We start from the raw sequence: 18,229 nt of genomic DNA on the forward strand, positions 1-18,229 counted from the left end.
AGAAGAGATAGTCAAAAGAAATTTCAACAAGAAAAGCGGATAACTTAGCATCTAAAAGAGCCGCATCTTGTACGCCATAAATAATTGATTGTTATTTTAAATGCGTTAATGCTTTAATGCCAAGCAATATCAACAGACTGGAACAACTTCTGGGTCGCATATTTGGATTTGTGATGGAACAGGTTTTTCAGGTGATCAAGGAAAAGCAACTGTAGTGTATCAAAAAGGGACTAGACGTGCATTTAAACTTATTGGCAACAATGAAAAAATTCGTTATACTGTAAACAATTGCTGCAACGTTGATGAGCATTTTGCACCACCATTTATGATATACAAAGCCAAAAGAAGCTTTCGTCCTGACTAGGCAAGAGTTGGTTCAGTTGGCACCAAAGATTCAATTTCAAAATCAGCTTGGATGGAGCACGATACTTTTATTGAATGGTTGAAAGATGTATTTATACCTGAAACTAAGCAAATTGGTGGTATTCATATTTTATTATTAGATGGGCATACAAATCACATAAGTTTGAAAGCTGTATTGCTGTGCAAAAAACACAATATAATCTTGATTTGTCTACCAGAGCATTCTTCACATATTCTACAACCATTGGATAGAGGTGTCTATTGTAATGTCAAACAAGCATGGAAAGAAATTCTTTCAAAGACTCAAAATGCAAGAATTTAGATAAACAAATTTTTTTCACCGTTGCTCAAACTGCTGAACGAAAGTGGTAAATGTTTTACACGCTTGCGTACAATCGCTGGTTTCCAGTACACTGGCTAATTTCCACTTAATAAAAACAACATAAATCATAAGGCATTATCAATCACACTAACGTTTAATCCACCTTCATCAACTTTAGCTACCTCCGTAGTACCTACACCAACTACACACCAATTACAACTGAACGAGCATTTATTCAGTTTACACGTGAAGTCTCAAATTCTTTTGCTAAATCACAATATACACTTGGTGTTTTTATCGGTTTATTAAAGGCTTTTGATACAGTCAATCATGATATCTTACTTAAATTACTTATAACTGGTAAATTGATCAAATGGTATAAAAGCTATGTGTCAAATAGAAAGCAATTCGTCTACCACGGAGAAGAATTGCTTCCTATTGATTTCAAAATAAAACATTAATTGAAATAAAATGTGACGTTCTTCCACTTCTTTTTTTAGTATACATCAACGATCTAAATAAGGTCTCGAATCTTATGAGCATTATGTTTGCAGATGATACCAATTTATTTTATCAAACAAAGACATTAAAAAACTTTTTTTAAATATGAATTAAACTTATAAAAATTTCTACTTGGTTTAAATACAACAAACTAACCTTAAATATTGACAAAACAAAGTGGATCCTTTTCCACTCCTCGACAAAAAAATGTTTTTTGCCTAATGATTTACTTAAACTTTATATTGATAATAAAAAAAGATTCCGTTTTAAAATTCCTAGGTATTTATCTTGAAAAAAATATGACATGGAAAACTCATATTGATTATATATCAACAAAAGTTGCAAAAAGTATTGGAATCCTCTATAAGGCCAGAAATTATTTAAATAAAAATAATTTAAAACAACTATACTACTCATTTATTCATAGCTATATAAACTATGCAAATATTGCCTGGGGAAGTACAGGTAAAAGTAAATTGCAATGTCTTTACTGCCATCAGAAACATGCAATGCGAATGATATATTTTTAAAATCGTTTTTCAAATACAAAACCTTTATTCAAAGATATGAATGTATTAAACGTTTTTGAACTTAACTTGTATAATACTTTATGTTTTATGTTTTTTTGTATGAACAACCTTTTATTATATGTTTTTAAAGATCTATTTACCTTTAAAGTAAAGAATAAATATAGTTTGCGAAATAATAACTATTTAAAAGAACCCTTTTGTCAAACAAAGTTTAATCAATTTTGTATAGATTATCGAGCACCTTATCTCTGGAATAAAACTGTCCAGCCTAATTTAGATTCATCTATCTCTTTTTCTGTTTTTAAAAACAAGTTAAAGAACATTATTTTTTCAACGGATAATATATTAAAATATTTTTAAGATATTATTTTAACCATTTATTATTTCAAATATTTTGGATTGTTATTTTGTCATAAACTACTTGTATTATTTTATATTATATTTATATTGTAATTTTTATATGGTTCTGGCGACAAGATCGTTATGATCTTCTTCCAGATTCCAAGTTTATATGTTTATATTACATGTAAATCACGACATGTAAATAATGTAAACTAAAACTAAACTAAAAAAAAATTAAAAAAATTACCATCTTTCTCAACTACACCAGCTTCAAGTTTTGATAGCCGGTTAATAGATGGCCGGTGATAGGTAGCCGTGAAAGTTGTGAAACTTAACGCAAAGCATAAACTCTCTATGCCAAGTACTCAAATGCCTGAGCATAACAGTCGTGAGCAACTTCAGCAATACAATAATGAAGAATAAGTACCAGCAGCCAAACGATTAAAAGTTACAAAATGTAAAAAGTGTAGAGTACAGCTACACACAGAAATGTTGCAATGCGAGAATTCGATGTGTCAAGAACGGTTGTGCAAAGAAACATGTTTACTAAAGAAATATAAGTTATATTAAGAAAAAAATAAAAAATAAGTTAAAATTTAAAAAATTCAATGTTTTCTCAAGTGTGCGGTTTTATCAGAATGTCGCCACAAACCACACAATTTTTTTTTCTTTGTATTTAATATTTTCGATAACTTTATTATTTTTTTAGCATATATTTGTATTATCTTATGTAGTTTTTATTATCTATCTAATAAATAAAAAAATTAGAAATTAAAAAAAAATAAATAAAAAAGTTATTTAATTTGTATTAATAAGTGCGCAGTTTGACCCGGTTTTACTCTCTGAACTTGATATTGATGATGAAGATAACAATACCATAATTTTTTCAAGATTGTTTTGAAAATAATTTTAGTTTTGTTTAAGTTCTAAAAATGTATAAATTAATTTTTTGATTTTATTTGCTTTCAATAATTGCTTTTTAGTTTCTATAATTTAGTTATCTGCGTTAAAAAAATGGTACAGGATTATTTGTAATACTATAACAACAGTTAGTATAGTAATATTATTGCTTAATTATAATATATAATTAAGCAATAATACTACTAATTATAAAAAGTGAAAGCTGTGATAATTGAGAATAAGATATTGTACTAAGACAGCTATTATAAGTTTATGAAGAGTAGTTGTTTCTTTTCTTACTCACAACAACGCGATATTGTACAAAAAATAAATATTTTTTCGGATTAAGAGTCACGGCGCAAAAAACCGTATTTTTAAGGTTTATAAACTCTTATATGCGCTGTCAAACTTAATAAGGAAACATCGGAGCTAGGTTCACTCCAAATATTGGCAGTAAATGAGATTTTAATAAAGTTTTTTATTAAATCAACTTACTTGCCAATTTAGGATACAATTTAACTGATAATTTGGCACAATAAACTGTAAAAGTAGTCTAAATCTGATACCTTGTACAAAGTTGAAAGGTAGGTCTTGCAGAGCAATCATTTGAGAAATTAAATTATGAGCTTTTTCTAATTTTAAGTCAAATCTCCATTTACTTAAAATTAGAAGAAGCTTATTTTTGATTCATCAGCAAAGCGTCAGGGATTTGTTTTTTTTTGCCGCTTGAAAAGAACTTGAAGTTAAGAGATGCTCTTTATTTTCTGCTTCAAGCTTAATAAATTTTTTATTATTGAATGGAAGTATTCACTTCTATGCAAAGACTTTAAATGACTTTTTAACGACGTAGTTGTACCCTTTGACTATATAAACTGATAGACACATCGTAAGTTAAATATTTTGAAGCCAACATCTGTTATCGCGTGACATCACGTTTGGGTAAAACAAAACGCGATACAAACGAAACAAAACGCGATACAAACGAAACAAAGCTTTAAAATAGAAAACTTAACGTTAAATGTAAAATTTTGTTGTAAGCCTTATTATTAATGTTATCTTTTAAAATAATATTAAATTTATTGTTTTATTATTTGTTCCAAATTTTAATGCATTCTTAGATTTCTTAGAATAGAAAACGTAACAGTTAATACAATTTTATGTGTTTAATTATACATTACATTAACACACAAAATAACCTTTTATTGATTCTAAAATAAAATTTGGTTTATTTATACACTTTGTATACGTATATTACGTTTATAAGTATGAAATATTACGTTTATAAGTATGAAATGCCGGTTCTGGGCCAAAAAAAAAGTGCATTATCAAAAAAAGTGTGTGGCTTAAAAAGTATGATACATCTCAACCATTTTTCAACATGTATATTATGAGATCTCTTCAACCAGCATGGAATGGTATTAATTTAATTATTATTTCAACAAAGAAATAATAATTATAAGGTGAGCTCAAGAGTAAATGTAATATAGCTACGCATAATAGTAAATTACACCTATTAAAGCAGTAAAACTTCCAGATTTTCCAATTTGTTCATCCCCAGAGTTAATGTCGCTACTAATCTTTCTTCCACTACGAACACTAGGCATAGAATTGGATTGATTATAATTTCTGTAAAATGAGATAGTTAATTTAGAATCAATTGTTGCTTCTGATTGATACAATAATCCAGATTCTGTATTACTAAATGAGGTAAGATTATCACCATTCCACGAAGAAAGATAAAAATCTTCTAATCCAGATGAACAGTATATACATGCACTATTAACATCAAATCCAAGAAATACAGAATAATTACTATAGTGACATGGCGTCCAAGGTTGTATAACATTGTTAGTATGTACGGGAGAATTGTATGCATCATACATGCGTACTCTTGATCCCCACCAAACTCCAGATTTGCTAACAACGTGAAATCTAGCATATTTTAAATAAACACCATTCCCATTTCCTGCAGTGTTTAATAATACATAATCACTACCATAAGTTGTGTTCGTATATCTAAATACTGATGAGTATAATTTAAGAGATGAAATGTATGGTGGTAATAATGGATTTCTTGAAACAAAAGGTTGTATCCAATATAGAACTAGATTACCAGTATTATTGTAAAGTTCAATTGATAGATTGTTATTAAATGGTAAATCAAATGTGAAGTATCCTCCCATCGAAGTAGCATTAAACCTATTATAACCATCTAAAGAGTTACAATAAGATGATCCTCCAAGTGGAGAATACAAAAAATTACTGGCTAAACCTATATTATTTATTCCGGTACTATCTGTAGAATGAGAATAATCTCTCATGCTAAGTGTATTAACTGCGTATATTTTAATAAATACGTTACCTGGTACAGTTCTATTAGAACTTGTTCCTAAAATTACTAACCATAGTTTTCTGAGAATACCAGAGCTATTATTAAAGAATATACTATATACTAATGATCCAGTAGTACCTGTATGTGGCACAAGAATCTGTGGTTTTGCTCCAAGGCACATTAAACTTGAATTTGGTTTTATTTCTAAACTGTTAAAAGAAGTTATTATTTTATCAACATAATTTTTTGTAGCAGCATCATTTGGGTTAGTAGGTTCTGCTACATTTAATAATTTGTTTGTATTCATGTCAATACTACTAGTTGCATTATTTTGTCTATATCTCCTAATAAACTAATTATTAGCTTGAGATGTTGTTAATCCATTTGTTACTTGTTTTGTAGTTGAATCAGTAGTGCGTCCGAATTTATCAACATACATTTTTATATAAAGAAAATTTTTTTGACTAGATTTAAAAAAAAATTACCATAGATTATTAATAATATTCTAAAAATCATATCCTTCATCTAGTTTTTTTAAAATATATAGGCACAAATGTCCACAGAATGAGGTATTTCCAAACTGAACTCTGTCACTATTATAATAAAAAGGACTTTTTAAATAATTAACAATTTCAACTTGGGGTGGTTGTCCATAAGAGTCAAAACTTAGTTTTTTATCTCCGTCTTTGTATTAGAAAATCCAGTGAAATCCCTGCGTACTTGAATCTCCTGTATTTAATATTCCACATCCTTTTTTTTCTGTATATTTAGGTAATTTATCTCTTACAAATACACCTTTAAAATGTCTTATTTTTAGTTTTTTTGCTACTTTGATCAATTGAAAATTTGTTTGTGGCTCATTTGGTAAAATTATTCCTTCAACATTGATAAATTTATAATAATTGTTATTAACCGTTTCCATTTTTTAATTATAAATTTTTTTTTTTTTTTAAATAACTATTTGACCTCTTTGACCTATAAATTATTATTTTTTTCTTCTTTTAGTTTGTAGTGTCCATATGCTAATGTGTGTATGCCATCTTCTAAAATAACTCTTTTATCGTCTTCTACGCTTAATGCTATTTTATTAATCTCTTCTGTGTAAATTTCATGTAAATGGGATCTTACTACATTAATTTTCCTAATACGATTCCTCTTAATTAATAAACAATCTTTGTAATCTTCATGTGTAATATATTTTTTAACAACATTTTTCTTTAATCCCTTATATTTTAGTAATATTTTCCGTGTACTTTGTAAGAATACAACTTTGATCTGAGTCCTACAAATTTTTCAATTTGTGCTCCTGCTGATTCATCTTTAAACATTCCTATTACTTTCTTATTAACACCAACTTTAAAATCGACATTATTAATTGCTGCGTGCTTTGGGTCAAACTAACTTCTATCAAATTTGCTTTCAATATCTTTAGAAATATCTGCGTAAAAGTCTTCTGTTTTAATTTAACTTCGTATGCTAATGAATCTGTATCTGTGAATAATAGTTTTGCTTTATCAGAATATTTATTCTTTATGTAACCATAATGAAATTCATACATTAGTGTTTTACTCAAATCTAATATACACATTCCAAAGTAAACTGGTTTAGCATATTTTAGTTTTGTTCTTTTCATATGTATTGCTATTAAATTTTCATCAAATATTGTTCTACTTTCATAGTTGAGATGCTAATTTAATAGCTTCATTTCTATCTGTTACTAGTATAATATTAACTCTATTTTCAATGTTCTCCATTGTTTTCCAAATACTGAACTATTCATGAGTTTAAAAAAAGTCATTTTTGAAATCGTTAGTTGCTTTAGTTCTAAGATTTTTATGTAATTCGATGTATTCATTTAACCATGCTCTTTCTTCAAATTTTATTCCTCTATGAATTTTGTAATCTTTAATCCAAATCTTTCAAACAATATAAGATTTTCATAATGTACTATATAAATTTTCTTATTATTCACGTTAGGTACTCATTTTTCAACTTTATCAATAGCTATTCTTTCAGGTGCAAGTGAATTATCATTATGATCATCATTTACATTTTCGGGGTAATCTAAATCAACTTCTAGTAAACAGGAAATTGATTTCCAGTTTGTTATTTCATCTTCATCCATCCATTTAAAATTATGTGTTTGTAAGTGCTTTACTCATTGCCCATCCATATAAATTATTAGCATCTAGATGTATATGATTGTTTGCTTTTATCATACTTATCACCTATGATTATTGGAAGTTCCTAATCTATTAGACATCATGCTAATTCCACCTCTTATTCCTTGCGCTATCATCAAATCATATCATAATCACTCATCAATTTTAACTTTATTTTTTATTTCTTTAATGCTGCATCCCAAGCTAATCCTGGTGATGTGTAATACCAAGCGGGATCTAATTTATAAAAGTTAATACAAACATCTCTAAAATTTTCAAATACATCAGTTAGTGACAGCACATTTGAAACGTTGTACAAGTCATAGTAATCTCTAAATGTTTTACAAATAAACTCATTCCATACCATTTGTGCATGTGAGTAATCATCATCACTTATACCTTCATCATTTAATTTTGAAAAGAACGATTCTTATGGTGGTAATTGTGTTTCTGACAATTTATTAATAAAATCAACCCAATCATATGGGTACACACCTTTTCTTGGTCACAAATCTAATTTTTTACCTCAATATAATTTTCCTATATTTTTACATTGATCTTTTGTTAAATTTTTTGATAAACAATCTAAATTAGAAAGCATAAATCTATAACTATCTAAGAAACGGAGTTCACGCTTAGTTTCAACTTTCTTACCATCTTCATTAATAAACTCACCAACTTTAATTTCTCTAGAAAAGCTAATATACTTATCTTCATTGTTTGGTATACAACTCAATTTTCCTCCTGATAATTTCTTCATAAACATGTGAGAATCATAACCAGATAAATTGTGAAATATAACTGGAAAGAAATTTGGAATTTTATATTTTTTATAACAATTTTGATGAGCAACACCTCAATACTTCCCAGTAAAATGACAGTGGTCGTTTACTTTATCTTTTTCAAGATCTTCTCCACAAATGTGACATGATATTGCCGCATTAAAATCATGGTTGTTTTCAGAAGTAAATATCTTCCTTTTTGGAAATTTAATCTTGTTATAAATTTTCTTAACATCTTCTTCTAATCGATCAACAAAAATTTGTGCAACATCATCCGTTTCATTACTCGAAGTAAATATAACTGGACTGCTTTGATAAATACTTTCGTCAAAACATTTAATATAATAACAGAATAAACTTGGAATATGTCTTTAATATTGCTTAGTATAGGAATCATTCGGATTTGGTTCACAAGTGTTAATTGGTTTGATAAAACTTTCAAAGTCAGTATATACTACAAACGGTACTCTCATAGATCTATTATAGTTATTGAACTGCATTGTTGAATTTGGTGGTGAAAGTTACCACTTTAAAGGTAAATATTTACCATACATTATTTATTTTTATTCTACCGTATATTACTTAGGCGTTATTGATGTTTTGGTTTTTCAATTTTTCTGAAATTTAAAAAAAGTTTGATGTTGAACTACAGTTATATTTGTTTTTAAATTAAATTAGAATCAGTTGATATAAAAAAACAGTATGTGTGTGATGTGAGTTAAAATTTTACAAAGTTGTTACAAAATATTATGCAATATTTTGTAAAGTTATAAATTTGTCACTTGTTATTTTCATTACATAGTATTTATGTCATTGGCATTGTTATTTTCATTACATAATAGTTATTTTGTTAAATTAAACAATACTGTGTAAACTTTTTTTTTATTGTAATAAAATAGTGATTATCTCATCAATAAAATAGTGATTATCTCATCAATAAAATAAGCAATAAAATGACAAATGTGTCAGTATGATGTCAAAATAATATCCAAAACATTTTACCTTGTTAAGTTATATGACTAAATATAATTATATTTAGTTATGATCTACTTTCACACACATTTTTGATAGATACTTAGTAGAGAATTGACAAAAGTTTGTAGATAATTAGCCATTTAAAATGTCTATTAAAACTAATAGCTATTTGTTCAAGCAGTATCTTCCTTATTAATATAACTTTATTTTTACTTTGGACATATTGTTAGTGTTCAAGTGTACTTTACTCATTAGGGACATTGTATTTAAGATTTTTTATAGCAACCTTGTGATGGGATAGGAGGTACAACCAAATGTTTGGCAACACTAGCAAGCTTACAAAGAAATATGGGTAATCATATTTTATCTCCACAAGCAATGTACAAATATTGCAATCAAAATATTTAAGGTGTACATTTTATTTATATGTCATCAGAAGATTTGGTGAGAAACACTAAATTGGATACTGCAAATACCATACCTGGAACTCATAGTTACCATCAGTTTGCTCTACAAAGTGACTAGGGCCCAGGTTTGCAAAAAGTCTTATTAAAAATAAGACTTTTTACAAACCTGGCTCTGGCAAAATTACAAGCAGGAGTTGATAGTCGAGGCTAGAAAAAAGTTTATAATTCTTTATATATTATAATTTTATACTTATATTTACTATTTATTAAATACTGACATATATTTATATATTTTTAAAATCTAATTTACTTCCAAAAAGATTGAAAGCAACCACAACTAAGTTATGAGTTACTTTAAAACTGATAATAAGTTAAAATACTAGTAAATTAATCACTGATTAGTTAAAAAGTTGTAGGTTGTATAAAAAAGGAAAGCATGAAGATAGGTAAGAGTTAAGGTTTTTTTGATGTGCAAGGATAAAAACTGGATTAATAAATGTTTTTATAGCATGAAGGATGCTGTAAAAGGTTGTAAACTTGTTGAATAAGAAGCCAAGCAAGAGTGAGTTTTGGTTTATCGTAATAGAGATGATAGCTCGTTTGAGCATTGACCATAATTAGAAAAACAGCAAAAAAGAGGATGGCTAAAGCTTGATGTTGATGATGATGATGATAATGATGATGATGATTATGATGATGCTCATGTTAATCATAATGATGTTTATATATGCATATATATGAAAAATATGAGTTTTGAATAAAAAAGTATACTTTATGATGTATAAGTGTTTATGCAGCCCCGGTCACAAACCCGGCCCCGGCTATATTTTATCAAAGCCTGCCCTAGTCAAACATCAACCCTGGTCGCTTACTAGTGTGCACCATTCGGTCATCAAAAGGTAAAAAAGTAAAACATAATTTTTATTTATAAACTTAAATAGATTTTTCTTAAATCGATATAAGGTTGCAACTCTTTATCGAGGTTGATAAAGAGGTGCAATCTTAGCAGATGCTAATTTTGCAATGGATTTGATATACAGTTTCCAAGAAAAAACAGAAGTAAGAGTTAATCCTAGAAAATGAAGGGTAGATGACTCATTGAGTACATTACCTTTCATAAATAAATGAAGATCTAAATTATTGCGATGACGATTGACTAAAAAAATGAGTTTTATCTGAATTAAAGTTCACCAGCCACTATGAGCCCCATTCTTAGCAGAAATGAGATCCTTTTCAAGCTCAAATGCCCCTCCAAGCAATCAAAGAGTGTTGGCTTCTTATCATGACAAGAATAAATGGTAGTATCATTAGCGAACAATACCACCTTAGATTTGAGAATATCTGGAAGATCTTTAATGTAAATTAAAAAGAGTATAGGACCAAGGATTGAGCTTTGAGGAATCCACGAAGTTATGTAAGAAGCACAATTGTCAGCAGGAAGGTAAAATATTTCAACCCAAGGGCCATCACGAGAAAAATCACGGAAAGAGTCCCAATCAGCTTTAAGGTAGTTGTAAGAGGTGCGATGATAGGGGATTCAGACGATGAAGAAGAATGAGATAATAGTTTTAAAGAGATAAAACCGTGATCAGAAGCATCTAAGGGTGAATGTGGAGAAACTAAGCACTGACTAGGATCAGAAACAAGATATGAGTCGAGTAGAGAAGGTAAATGAATTGGTTGTCTGAAAAGCGATTTGGAAAGTTGACTATTTGAGTTGTGGGCTTTTATACCTGCAGAGCCACTGACATTATAGCGAAGCCATTTAGTGTGATGAGCATTAAGTTGCCAATAACAATAATATTGACTGATGGATAAAGAGAGAGAACTTGGTCAATTTGATCAGAAATACCATCAAAAAGAGTGCGGTCTTGAGATAAAGGAGAGCGATATTGAACAAAAAGAAAGGAGATAGAGTGAAGTGCTGCAAAACGAAAGCACATAAAAGAATAGTCTGTGGATTCAAATCTAGTTTCCTGACAAATGGTTGAATTCTTACGAATGTAAATACCGTGACCAAGCTTGTGACTAGTGAAGTCTTTACGAATTAAAGGAAGATAACCATCAACACTAAGATCACAAGAAGAGACAGCTGAATTCAAATTAGTCTCACAAAGAGAAAGTAGGTTTAGTGAACTTTGCAAGAGACAAGACTCAACAGAGGAAATGTTACTTCGAAGTCCACGAATATTAGTGAATGATAGGTTAAGAGAACTTAGTGATAACGATGGTTTTTTGTGTTTATGTATAGTTATATTATATGTATAGTTATACTGTATTATTATATAGTTATAGTTATAGTTTTTGGTACTTTTACTTATGGTATTTATAAAAGGCTCCAAATGTGGCCTTGACTAAGCACACCAAAAGTACAAACAGGGACTCTGTCCATGCGCAACATGGCAATGTTAGTTCTCTCACACTATTAAAAAGTAAATAGAAACTATTTTTACATTAAAACTTGCATTTATTCATTTGTTTGTATAAAGAAGTAGTCAGTTTTACTTATGAGTTAATTAGTTTGTTGGTTTTACCAAATTTTAGGTATTGTGTTTAAGTTTTTCTTTCTTTGGAAATCCTAAAAGTTAACAGATACATTTCATAAGTCATTTGCACAATTAATATTAAAATAATTATATATATATATATATATATATATATATATATATATATATATATATATATATATATATATATATATATATATAATTATATAATAATATAATAACATGTAAGTTATATATATAATTATATAATAATATAATAACATGTAAGTTATATAAGTATATGTCATAAAAAAATATATATGTTAATATTAGTATTAGTTATTACCGTTACTGGAGTGAGCAAGTGAGTTTAACAGGCTATGACGATCAATTTGCTTGATTGCTGCTCATCTAGCAATCAAGCGTTAAACAATTCGCTTGACAAGCTACTCCATTAATTGGCTGACATGTTAAATAAAATGTTTTCATGACATGTGCTTTACAATTTCTTTGACATATTTAAAGTGTTGACCTCTCATTTGAGTTTGTTGAAAATTAATTTTTTTTTACTTTTTCTAAATTGTTGAAACCTTTAGAAAATTCAAAAAGTTGAATCATGTCTCCTCTTTGTCTCCTTTTTTGTCAAGGTAGTCAAGTCAAAAAGAGCTTTTAGACGATTATCTTAGTTGATTTTCTTGAGTGATGGAATTGAGTTGCACGATGTTAAACTCTTAATCTAATAAATCAATTTCACCCAATTTTTTTTTACTTTCCATTTGGTGATCAAACTAGTACAGCAAATTCTAGCAATGGTTGTACATCAACTGTTACAGCAAACTATAATAATGGTCACACAAGTAATCCTGGCACCTAGTTTTGGCCAATTATCCTGTTTAAGAAAATTTAAATTCATTTTTTAATTGATTTTGTCTACTCTCTTGATTAAAGGTCTACCACTTTGTAGAGTAACAGTAGGTTACCTCCTTCTGAGAACTTAAAATTTATGGCCAAATGTGCTACTAGCCTGGATAACAGTGGATTACTTCTTGTTATGAGTTTATTAATCTTATTAACACAGTACAGAACAGAAGTTTATATCTGTTTTTTTCTTATGTCTTAAAAAATAGTAAGTTAGTATGTCATAAAAAAATGTGCAAGTTAGTATGTCATGAAAAAATGTGCAAGTTAGTATGTCATGAAAAAATGTGTAAGTTAGTATGTCATGAAAAAGTAGATAAAATGTTGTTATTGCGAAACATTATCTTACAATTAAATTTAGAGTTAAAAAAGTTGTTTAAAATTTCATCAAATAAATTTTTGATTAGCAGTAATAAGAATTAAAACAAAACAAAAGCATGTAAAAAAAATATAATATTCATATACAGTGTATAATATTCATGTATGTAAATGATAATGTATGTTATTAGGGGTGGGAGTTAGGGTTAGTTTTAGTCTAACTAATATTAGTTGACTAACTTATTAGTCTAACTAAAATTATCCGACTAACTTTTTAGTTCAAAAATAATTCTAGTCAAATAAAGCTGTTATTAAAATAAATTATTTTAAACTAAATATGAATATTTGTATTTTTCCCCAGCTCGGAGATAAATGCCCATGAGGTTGTTGCAACTGCTTAAAAACATCCAATCGGCGCAGAATGTAAAAAAAACGCTATTTAGACAATTAAATTAAAATTGGTGCATTTATTTACCGTTTAATTTATTTATTTTTTTAAGTGCCGCATTCTATAGGTAGTGTGTAATAATAATCGCACATCATGAGTACTTTCCCGTGGCTTATTGCAAGGGTGGAGTAGACCTCCAATTTTCATTAAAAATCTCTTCGATTTCAATATTGCTTTCCACCCAATCCACGCTTTTTCTCCCCAAACACCGACTCCTCAACAATTTATAACCACCCCAAAATCCAAAAATACACTCATAAAAAAAAGGAATAGTAACCAAAAAAATAAAGCAAAATATAGTATGGTAAAAAATACTCTAAAATATGAAATACAGAAACAATGCAGTAGAAATATTTGGCATTCTACTACTTTTTCTGTACACTTAAAAATAATAAATGAGTAATCAATAAGTCCTATCCCTCTATTAACTCTCCCGTATATTATAGTAACTTTTGCTTTGTTTTGATTTTCTCAGTGTTTTTCTATTTATATTTTATTTATTTATTTTATAATATTTGCAATATATTTTGGTTATTATATTATAAGAACTATGATTAAAATATTTATTAAATCTTTATAATATTTTTAGCAACAGTTGTTTTTATGTCATCGTTAGTTGGTACGTTTTGTCAGTTTATTACTGTTTGTAACTGTAACTTTGTATGCAAAACGAATGTTGTAAAGAAAGTGATACCGATTTATTTAAATTATTATTATTATTACTATTGTTAAAATAACATGTTATTATAACTATTATTTGTTATAATCATTGTTATTATTGTTGTAAATATTATTTTTATGATTTTAACCATTATTTTTATCATTTTCATACAGTGTTTACTTAATGTTAGTAGTCTTACTATTTGTAAACGACCTTGAAGTATAACCACCTTTTTCAGAAATTGATTGTTATTGATATTGAATGATTGTTACATGTATACATACTATGTAAGAATAAATTTTTTAATAATGTATTTCTAATTAGATTATTTAGTCAATATTACAACAAAAAATTTCTTTAACAGAGTTATATTACAAACATTCCCAAGTAGCAAACAATATTGGCGCAATATTGGGGTGATACTGTTTACAATATAGGCGCAGTACGGTAAACTATATTGCGCCAATATTGCCATGTGAACATTTTGCCAATATTGGCCGATTTTGGCGGTACAGTATTGCGACAATAATGTCAAGTCAATATTGGCCAATATTGGCGGTACAATATTGCGCCAATATTATACCGCTAATTAGGCTCGGACGAATTTTGAATTCGATTCGAAAAAATTCGACTAAATTTTGAATTTGGGTTCAAATTCGAATTCAAATTTTTTCAAATTTGAGATCTGAATTTGAATTCGATTTTTAATTTCGAACTCTGATTATTTGGATAAAAATTTGAAAACATTTGAAATTTAAATTTGAATTTCGAATTTGATCAAATTTGGAATTGAATTTATAATTAAGTCAAAAGACACAGTTTTTAAGCAGTTGTAAAATAGTTCTAAGCACTGCAGCAAAATTAAGCTTTATAATAAAATTCTAAAACATTACGATTATATTTTTGCGCGCTAAACTATGCTTTTATTTGTTGGTATTGAAAAATTGAACATTTTCAAACAAAACAAACAATAGAATTTAACAATTAAAAACTCGGAATTTAATGAAAAAATTGCGTGAATTCAAAGCGCATTTAAAACAATTTCCTTTGCGTGTAAATAATGTCCAAAGGAATTGTAATGTTGCAATCATTATTACATCTCCAAAGAGCAAATCGTATATAAATATCCATAGGTAATTGTATATGAAGCAATCATTACAATATAAATAAAAATAATTATAATTTTACTACTTCTTGAAAAAACTAGTTCATTTTTAAACCAAAATTAAGCTAAAATCAAGTCAAGATGGTTAAAAAAACTTAAAAATTGTGGTCTTATTTTAAAAAAAATCCAAACTCTTAACGAAAAGGACAAAAGTAATCCCACGGTAACTTGTCAGATTAAAGTCCCCGCAAGAACAGGACCAATTTGTGGAAAAGCTCTGTCTACACCTAACTCAAATATTAGCTCTCTGAGAACTCATATTAGATCTTTACTTCCGGAACAGGCCAGAGCAGCTTTTTACATTTTAGGCAGCATGGAATCAAGAAAGACTGGATGATACTAAGAAGCTTGATAAGTTATACAACCAAGTTGAGAAGAAAACTTCCAACAAGACAGACCGATCTGGCCTTCCAGATTCAACTCTCTCTGATTCCGGAACTGATGTTGATGCTTCACAAAGTAAGATAGAATTTTATTTTTACTAAATTCGATTTTAAAGTAAAATAATAAAGTAAAATTTTTACCAAATTTTATAATTTAAAATGAAATAATTTTGATTTTTCATTGTTAATATAAATCGTTATCAAATTTAATTATTTAATATACCCATTTTGTATCATTAATGCATTTAATTTAGGTCTCGTTTACTCCAACAATAGGCAAACCAGAAAGAAACTTTTTCTGAAGTCTTCCTTTCGTGGTAGGGCATCATACTTTCAGAGGGTTGTCAAACACAATGTGAGAGCAACTGTCCAGCTGAAATTTGATTCGGCTGTGATGAAGTATTTAACAGGTAGCAATCTTGCCTTCAACCATGTCAATGAGGCAGCATTTCAAAACTTTGCCAAATACTTGGATCCAAAGTTCCATGTGAAGTCCGCCAGAACTATGGTTAGAGCAAAACTTCCTCTTCTTAACCAATTGGTCAAGGAGGCAGTATTGCTTCTGGTGTATTGTGGAAGTGCAGAGGGTAGACATACATCTCAAAACATTGCTGAACTTCTTGACAAGACAATTAGTGAGATTGTAGGCCTTCCATCAAACGTCCACAAGACCTGCACAAGTAATAATGCAGCTAATATGCTAGCAACCATCCCAAAACCAACAAAGGAAATTCATGAAGGCCTTGGGTGTGTTGACCATATACTTAACCTTGTGGTGACTGAGTGTCTCAGCATCCCCGAAGTGAAGAATGCTGTTGATGCATTCAGGAAACTGTCATCTTGAACTCATAAAAGCAGCATTGATCAACAGAGGATTAAGAAAGAGTGTATCAAGATAAGCAATCAATGTAAGGATGGTTCAAGCATTGAAACTGGTAATTTCTTTCAACTTTTCAATTTTCAATTGAAAAAGTTTTCAATTTTAAGTTTGGATTATACATTCATTATATGTATATATTTTATATTATGTATATATTATATGTTTATGTTTATATTTAGTTATTATATACAAATTTGATTATTACATGCCAAAGTAAGACTTTTGTTGTTGGCCCGGAGCTATTTCTAAAAAAGTCTATAAAAAAAAGCTCCTCTAAAAAGGTTTTTGTCCCTAAATGTGAGTAGCTCGGAACTTTTTAACCTAGTCTTCCCCCTCCTTAATCCATCGCTGATATTATTGTATAGTGTATAGTATAAGACAACTAATTTCACGGTTTGAATGATGTATAACCTAGTTTGACTAGTTTTAAACCAAATTTTTAACAATATTTCTTTTAGTTGAATTTGTCAAGATCATTGCACCTGTTGAAACACGAATCGGAATTCCAGCTTGACGATGATACTATTCATTCTAAGGTTAAGGCCAGCTCTTGAGAGGATCAGATAGGATTTTAGCAAAGCAATCGATCCCAAGTTGAGAGAAAAAATCCCTACATCAGAGGAATTTGAATTTGAATTTGAATGAGATTTTTTTCCGAATTATTAAAATTTGTTATTACCAATAATTCCGAATATTTCTTAAATTAATTTGCCAACAATCAACGTGGAGACCAAAATATTCTGCAAAACCTTACAGTCAAAGTTGGAAAAGAGATTTCCGGTTTGTGGGACCAAAAACAAGCTCTATGCTTATGAAGCATTTCTCCACCCATTTTACAAAGGACTTACACTTGCTGAAAATGAAAGTCCACATTACAGGGAAATGATTGAGCTGGTGATCAAGGAGAATGAAGTTGAGCTAGTACATGACTTGAATCGCAGATTTTTTGATGAAGAAGACTACAGCATTAAAGCTAAGACTAGGTAATTGAAATTCAAATTTTAAATTCGAATACTTTTAGGTTTTAATAAAAAAGTTATATATATATTTATATTTTTTTTACTATAGTCATTGTTTTCAGGGCTAAAATGAGATCTTCTCAGCCTAGTCAGCCCACTCGGTCACTTTTTGAGGCAGCCATTAGCCCCATGCAGTTGGAAATGAACAGGTACCTCAACTTAACACATCCTCCTCCAGCCGATGTACTACAATGGTGGAGAAGACATCATTCTGAGTATCCTCTTATTGCCAAGTGTGCCAGAAAATACCTTTGTATTCAGGTAAAAAAATTTTAAAGATAATTTTTTTTATAAATAAAACTTTGTTTTGAAATAGCTTTTTAGAAGGGGTAGGG

The sequence above is a fragment of the Hydra vulgaris genome, chromosome 02 (assembly GCF_038396675.1).
Source record: "Hydra vulgaris chromosome 02, alternate assembly HydraT2T_AEP".
Lineage (NCBI taxonomy): Eukaryota > Metazoa > Cnidaria > Hydrozoa > Anthoathecata > Hydridae > Hydra > Hydra vulgaris.